This window comes from Chaetodon trifascialis, chromosome 4 (assembly GCF_039877785.1).
Source record: "Chaetodon trifascialis isolate fChaTrf1 chromosome 4, fChaTrf1.hap1, whole genome shotgun sequence".
Classification (NCBI taxonomy): Eukaryota; Metazoa; Chordata; class Actinopteri; order Chaetodontiformes; family Chaetodontidae; genus Chaetodon; species Chaetodon trifascialis.
The window spans coordinates 6,393,962-6,402,348 of record NC_092059.1 but is presented as its reverse complement, the minus strand read 5'-3'; positions in this window follow the sequence as shown (position 1 = coordinate 6,402,348).

Sequence of the window (8,387 nt, the reverse complement as noted above, 5' to 3'; positions counted from 1 at the left end):
TATGGCATGTTGATGTTAAAGGGGGGGAAAAAAATGACGCGTTTGGCTATTCATTGGTTCTGCGGCGGTGAGTGAGGCTGTGCGCGAGTGCCCTTTCGCTGTAAATCGGTTCAGAAGTGAAACTGTCAACTTGCATCAAGCAGATACATGACGGCCTCTGGATCTCGACGAGATGTGTGTGACGCTTTGTCGGCCGCTCTGCACCGCAGCCTAATGCAGAGATGCACTCATGTACTGTATTGGTGGCACCCCCCCGCCCTCTTGCGCGTGCACGCACGTGCGTCTGCACACTCCGAGTGTCAAGATGTACGAACAGACGCAATCACATAGATATTCCCCCTGCATCTTGAGCTCTCGTCACGCCTCCCTGACTTTTTCTCATTGTCTGAATCCGAGATGAGCACACACTCAAACACACACTCTGGCACACGCACACATGCACAGTTGCACAAATTACACTACTCGCACAAACACGTTCTTCTTTAGGTTAGAGGACAATTTGTTCAGCATCTGTGAAATTAGACATGGGTTTACAATGTAGCCTTTTCAATACTGATCACTGTCATACAAGTCTAGCCCAGTGTGTGTGTGTGCGCGCGCGCGTGTGTGTGTGTGTGTGTGTGTGTGTGCGCGCACGTGTGCATGTATTTTGTGTTCTATTCAAAAGACAGTTAAAGAAAACTCTGTTGTGGTTCGTGTTGAGTTGTTTTGTGAGCAGGCACCGAGCTTCAGCGCTTTAATTTAATTCAGGCTTTGTGCACAAGGAGACCGTCTTAATATACTGTATTTATAGACCTAAGACATGTGTTTTTGTTTTGTTTTATTTCTTTGTGCATATAGCCAAAATGCTTTGTCATGCAGGACTGCCTCAGGCCTACATGGGTCTGTAAGCCAAGACTGAATTGCTCTAAGCTCCTTTTATTTTCTGTCAGTGAGCCATCCATTCACAAACTGCATTCACTATTTAAGTTTACTGTAAAATTTACTGTAAAACATAGCCCGCGTAATATCCTCTGTTTTGTGATGTCTATTTGGGCAAAAGCAGCTCTTCACATCTTCGTATCTGCAGATGCTTGAAGGCCGAGTGACAGAATGAGTGCCACTGAAAGATACTACAGTGTACATTAAAAGAAATATGTAGTGGCATGAGAGAGTTGAACAATTGAAATTTAATAGTGCTGTCGAGAGTCATAGATTTAAGAAGGAGCTCAACACAGCTTACTGTGTTGTGGTGACCTTGTTTTAGTTTTCCCTCAGGCGGTGCCATGCCCTGACATACTGTGGTACAGTTTTTGTCTCCCAGTCAAAATTGAGTTTTGTTTGGGTCAGAGACTGTCCTGGATGTTCACTATTGCCACATGTTTCTGCTGGAGCTTGTTTCCTGGTTGTTACATGCATTTGTTGTTTGTGTGCAGCCAATTTTCCAGTCTCTATTATGGTACCAAATTACAATAATACGAAAAACAAAACAAAGAATTATCACTCACCTCTTCTAAAATCAGTCCTGATTATCTTTACTCTAAATTTTGATGACAAAGATCATCAGATTTACCCCCGAATCAATCTCCGCTCTAGCGTCTTTTGGTCTTTCAGGTGTCCTACCATGCTGTCTCATGTGACTTTTGAAGGCTAGGTTGTTTCTGTTGCCATTATACACAGGGCTGGGGATACAGAGTCATTTTTAATGCTGCATTAAATGAGAAAACTCTGAATCTTTTATCCTTTATCCTTTATTTCTGGGATTCCTTTGTGAGAGCAGCATGTGTTCTGCTGCTGCACCCCAGTTCAGGCGCTGTATCCCTGCATCATGCGCAAAATGCACCAGACAAAGGTGTGGCCGAGCCAAACACGCTCCTTCTCCACATATCCCTGCAGTTTTGTCGTGCTTGCATTATTTTACACCTTCCAGTGCATTTTTCATTGGTCCAGGTAATGAGATGGATTTATGAGCGATAACCACTGGAATGGAATCCTGACTTTACGAGTTGATGAGGACAGCGGTGTCAGATCCAGCTCAGCGGAGCTTAAAGAATGTACTGGAATTTAAAAAAAAACAAAAACATGAACATGACATGTAAACCACGAGCAGTAGTCACAAACTGTAAAATGAAAAACATCACGGTCATTTGGCATCATGCGTGGAAAACCTGCATGCACTATTAAGCAAGTGTCTGGTCCGAAGTGTGCTGGGGGGCACTCAGGATTGTAAGATGTAGGCTATGATGGCTTTGTTGTCCAAAGTCGAGCAAAAGAAGGCTGCATTTGGAGGAACTTCTGAACTGGAGCAGCCATTGTCACCCTGTCATGATGTTTATGGCCTAGAAATACTGACTTCATCTCACTGTTTGGCATTTCTCCTCACTGGGGTTACATAGGCTGCAGTTGCAGGAAGTATGTGTGAGAGCATATCAGAGTACTGTACCGCAAGCCTCTGCGCATTTGTGTGTGTGTGTGTGTGTGTGTGTGTGTGTGTGTGTGTGTGTGTGTGTGTGTGTGTGTGTGTGTGTGTGTGTGTGTGTGTGTGTGTGTGTGTGTGTGTGTGTGTGTGTGTGTGTGTGTGTGTGTGTGTGTGTGTGTGTTAGAGAGACTGGACTCCAGTTAAATCAAAGCTGCCTCTGTGCTTGCTCCCTGAATCCCCTGTCGGTGAAAACTCAGTTTGTCTGGGAGCTAAAAGAGACTGGTGAATTATTAAAGCTTGGTGAAGCTTCACTCATAGAGAACCAGCAGACCACTGAGACGCCACAACACACACAGACACACACAGACACACACAGTCCAATCCAATGTAATGTCCAGTGTAATACCCACAGGGTACCGTACTCACAATCACTACACATGAAGAATGTTGACTGCTCATGCTGAGCAAAGCTGGTGGATTTCTCAGTTTGGGGCTGCAGATGGACTCCGCTGTAGCCTTTCAGACATCCAGCTATATGCTGATATTACCACAGCTCGCTACAGCAGGAGAAAGAATCACCCCATCTGGGTTCAGACATTTGCATCCTGCAGTCTGAACCCGCATCAAGAGTCAGACAAGATTTATGAAGAGCTGCTGCTGCCCTGCACAGTCTAACCTTTTAAAGATTCACCCTGATGCCATCTCTGTTTTATTCGATAAACAGAAGACCAAAAAGTACTGAGTTTAGTCAGTAATAGTTGGTCCAGTGACACACCGGTTATTAATGTAAATGCAGAATGGTGCAGTGCATGGGGGTTCATAGAAAGGTAATGCTTTAATAGACGTTAACAGAACACAGCGCTTTTCAATAAATCGAATGTGGCAAAGCCAGAAGAAATCCTCTCTTTCTGAAAATCTCTGCCTATCCCAGTGACTGTCTACCCGACTCTCCATAGCTGTGTGCACAGTGTCCGTCTTCAGTGTAAATGAAAAGTGTTTTGTTTGTCGTCTGTAATGTTTTGAGCGATTCCTCTCTGCAGTCACTTACCTTGGCTTGTGGTTCACTACATAACTTTGCTGCGCTCTCAGAACAACACAGCCTGGCCCTCCAGAGTGCGAAGGCATATTTCATGACTCAATTTAGATTTTTAGAAAACCCTGAATTCCAGAAAACAATAGTATCTGTGCACAGTTGTTTGCTCGCAGGCTCAGCGGCCGTAACAAGATGTATGTTGTCATGGATGATGATGTCTTCATGTATCATCAATTTGTAATGTTCAGCTGTGTGATGGAGTTGTTTTTATGATCCAGCAGTACTCTAGGAACTGATTTCTTGTATTTCCTGGAATAACATTTGACCGTCCTGAGGAAATAGTCTTCTCCGTGCTGTAAACATGTAGGCGATAAAGCATTTACTGAAACAATGTTTTTGTACAGTTTTCAGTTGGGAAAGAGTAAGCACAGAGAGAATAAACCCAGGCTTACCAATGTGATGACAAATGAAGCGATAACATTGTATATCCAAAAGGTCAAAGGTCAACTTGACTGTGAGATCATAGTGCTCTCCACTCTGTCCACCTATGAAACTGGGCCGATTGTATAGATCTTCTGTGCTGCCGGGTTGAAGGTGTGTGTGTGCAGCATCCATGTTTTAGAATGTGTAGCTTCCTTGCAGCAACATCCATATTTGAAGCTCTGCAGTCCACCACAAGCTCAGTGGTTCTGCTGATATTGAGCTTCAGGTGCTAGTCGTTGCAGCATGTGATGAAGATCTCTATCAGTCCTCTGTAAGTGGAGACAGCATGTGTCTCTCTGGAAATTATTCACTGGAATCATACATGTTAGTACAGCGATAACTTTGGATGAAAGTGTCTGCAAATGACTAATTGTAATTATAACTTAATAACTTACTGAATTCCTTCAAAGTCTTCACTGCATATATTACATGAGTGCGGGCAGACAGAGATGTAAACTGCATCTTGACTGGCTAGCAGAGTCCTACAACTGCAAAGCATTTATTCTAGTTTGAAAGTAAGCTGATTCATAGGAAATACATCTTTACTTACACTGTGACAACCATGTGCCTTCAAACCTGTATTTTAACCGATTATGTTGTCATTATATAGATACTGTAGCGCTGAACAACAGTGTGACACTGAGGCTCTGTTTGCTCTATTCCTGCTCTGAGAGGAGCGTGCATACCAATGAAGCACACAAGTATTGATGCATATCTAAGATAGCATTGGTAACAATGCTTTCTGTTAGCGCTGAGCCAGGGCTTTCCATAGTGGGATTAATTAATCACCAAAATGTTTACCAAATTACCTCTAAAATAGTTCAAACCTCAAGGCACTCACTGACAAATGCCACCAATCTGCTATTCCAGAAAGGTTAAAACAAATGCATTCAATTATTTGCTAATGCTATTTGATCAAGGTCTAGTATATAGTAATTGTCAAAGTCCTTCAAGCCACCAGGTCTGCCACACTTTCTTTCTGCGTTTGCCATAATTTTCTAGTCCAGGGAGATTGCAGCTAATCTATTCTTGCAAACCAGTGGCAAGTTGGAGCATTATCTGCTGTGTGTGGCAGCCTCCATTGACTGCTGCTAGTCAAGCTGGCATTCATTATCAAGCAGGTAATAACACAGAGCACTGGGTCTAACTCAACCGGCAGTGGACTCATTAATATAAACAGGACCCTAAACCCAAACTCAATTTACTTGAAAGCCTCTTCGGAGAGGGGGGGGGGGGGGTTCAGTGAAGAGTCTTCGCCTGAGTGTGTGTCAGTGTGCGTGTGCATCCGCGTGTGTGCCTGAGAAAGGTATTAATCATTCCTCTCCCACAGCCCTACACACCAATACACAAACAGTTCTGAGTGTGTGTGCATGTGCATTACAAAGCTCCAATTAGATAGCTGATCAGTGGTGTATATTTAAGTAGTCACTCATCTCTTTTCCCTCCCCACCCCCACTCATATCTCTGCCATTAATGAGTCCAATTAGCACATGCAAATATTTACTTCTAACTAGCATTTGTGATTTATCACACTGTTCACTCTTTAAAACAAACAGTCTGAGCCGTTCGTGTGTACGTGCGTGCGTGCACATATGTGAACGTGGGCTTTCGCTGTTTATTCATGAAGGCACGTCAGCTCATTAGGCCCTCCTGTAGAGTAAGATCATCAGCAATGCGGGGAGAGGAATCAAAAGACGGTGTAAAGAGGAGGAGAAGGAACATCGCATTATTCCTCACTGCAGTATTCGGCTATGCAGACACACACACACACACACACACACACACACACACACACCCGTGTATCAGTCATTGATTTAGGGTGTGCGACTGTAATGGGTACCACTCCACCACCATCAGATTAATGACACCCAGACATCGCAGAAGGCACTGGGAGGGGGAGGAAGTGGGGAGGAGGGGGTGGAAGGAGGAGATTAAATAGAGGGAAACAGAGAGATGCTCTTTTGGGGAGTTACTGCTGAGAGGTACTTAAATGTGCTGCACATAGCATTTTAAGACATCAATATATCATCGGCAAATGTGTTATGATGCCTTTGTAGAATTGACGTAAATAAACGGCTGCCGTTCAGATGCTACTGTTTCTCAAAATGAGACCAAATTTCCCTTAAATTTTTTTTTTTGCTTGCTTCTCTTGCTGCTCCTTTTGTGTTGCAAAGCTGTCCATTTTCTGTGAAATCAAGTTGATGCCATGCGATATAAAAGGCAGAGTAGAGGCCATTAGAGGCTGCAGGTCTTCTGCTGATGGTAGCCTTTGTTAACAGACAGTCTCACTCAGAATGAATGCCGTGATGATGTATTTTAAAATGCTGCATGTAGCAGACATGAGTACAAAGTGTACCTCTATATCCAAACTACAACATACTTTGTGGTAATGTTCGGTGAAAGTAAAAAGCACATGATGAACTTTTTTTTTTTTTTTTTTTACTGTTTTTACTCACACATATGCATAGACAAGAGGCTGTGATGCAAGTGGCATTGCTATCAGCATTATCTTTTCTGCATAATTTGTGTGCACCTGGAGGACTAAAAAGTCCATTAGACAGAACATTTAGGGCTGAATCATGCCCAGAATTGTCCTCCTTGTGATGATTAGATGTTGCACAATGGAGACATATACATAACTAAACATGCTGGCACTTGAGGATGTAACTGTATTGTTAATGTTGGGATCATGGCCGAAAAAGGGGCGTCAGTGTCAAGCTGCATTAGTTTCTCCTTGTCGCTCAGTCAAGGAAAAATCTTTCAGATATTAGTTGATATATAATTGTCTGCATATTGGGGATTCATTTGGAAAAATCTTGGGAGTAGAGAAAAATCTCGATTATCACACCGCGCCGTATTTCCTGTCTGTCGGCCGCCAGAGAGCGAATAAGTGGGAGTTCGCCCGAGCCCAAAACAAACATTAATATATTCAAGAGCGTGTACCAATTACTTTTTATGATTATCTCTGACCTGGAGGTGAGTGTGACGGACCAGAATTGTTTTCTCAGGTCTCGCCATAAACATGAGTGTACAGTATATCTGCGTGTGTTTGCATGTGTGTGCTCTGATCTGAAGGCTGCAGCGTGATCAGTCTCTATGTTTTATTCATCTGAGAGTCACCAGCTAATGGAAAAAGGAGGCGCACACGGGGCCACGTGCAAACAGTATGTGTTTGTAGGTGCCTGCATCTGTGTGTGTGAGTGTGTGTTACTGCTTGTTCTCTGACCCTGATTAGCCATGCAGATACAGTAGCTGCTCTGTAAGCTGTCTGTGGGCAATCAGTAGATAACATAGCAGCAGGATGAGAAGAAAAAGGAAAGCAGAGGAGGAGTGTAGTTTGCTTGTTATGTATATAGACTTAGTGAAATTATTTGTACGGTGTGTATAGATCCAGGCACAGTCATATCTTTGTGTGTAGGCCCGTTATGATACCTTTGTGCTGAACTACATACAGCACTGTGTCCGGTAAGTGCTTTTTAATAGGGTGTCTCATTCATAACTCCAGACTTTAGCTTGTTATGATTTAAAACTCTTTATTATTGATAAACTCAAAGTTATAACTGCAGACTTGATGGCGTATTACAATGCCTCTTGTTATGAAGAGGGCTTGAGCCTCTAAGTTTAAAATCCATCATATCTTGAGTTGTAAATGTTAATAAGTTATATTTATGAGATTTTGGTTCCAGATTCCCTTTTGCAGAAGTTTAATGGCCGAATGGTCCGTTGGAGATTACTTCTGATCAATTGAAGCGCTGAAAAGCTAAAAAAAAAAAAGAAAAAAAAGTGAGATCTGGATAACACGATCCAAGTGGAGTTCAAACAGCTGGGTAACCCAGAACGTGTCATTCCATTAAAGGCTTATAACTGATAAAACATTAATGATTCATAATGATTAATGAAGCATTACTTACAAGTTATACTAAACCACTTACAACGTATGTCTCATTAGAAAGTATAGTAAGTATAATTTACGCGCATTAATCATCTGTTCTAAGGCTTCTATCCGTGAGGGTCAAAGTTCATCCCTGGGATCACGACAGAAGCTGCTCGGATGAACGCCTACTCTTAAGAGGTGAATTTGCATAACTGTATGAACTTGACTGAAGATGCTCATTTATGAGTCTAACTAAAATTTGGTTTTATCTGGAAAATCCCCCACAGATTGTATTTTCTCTGCAAAACGCACAACCAAGCGCCTTTTTAAAATCTTCCCATGTGTTCTTTGAGTGTCTGCTGTCTATGAAGGACTCTGCGTGAGCCCCCGTCAGCAGAGACGGAGACGGCCGGCGACGTTTACCCTTTGGTCTCCAAAGCTGCGCATGCTGAGTGCTTACTTCACAAACACAAACGAGAGGGAGATTCTTTTCAATTATTACTCAGCTTCAGCATTCCAGCGCTGCACCTCAGCCGCTTCCTCACCCATCCGTCCCCTCTCCTCACCCCTTTTCTCTGTCGCTCAGCAACCATCCGTAA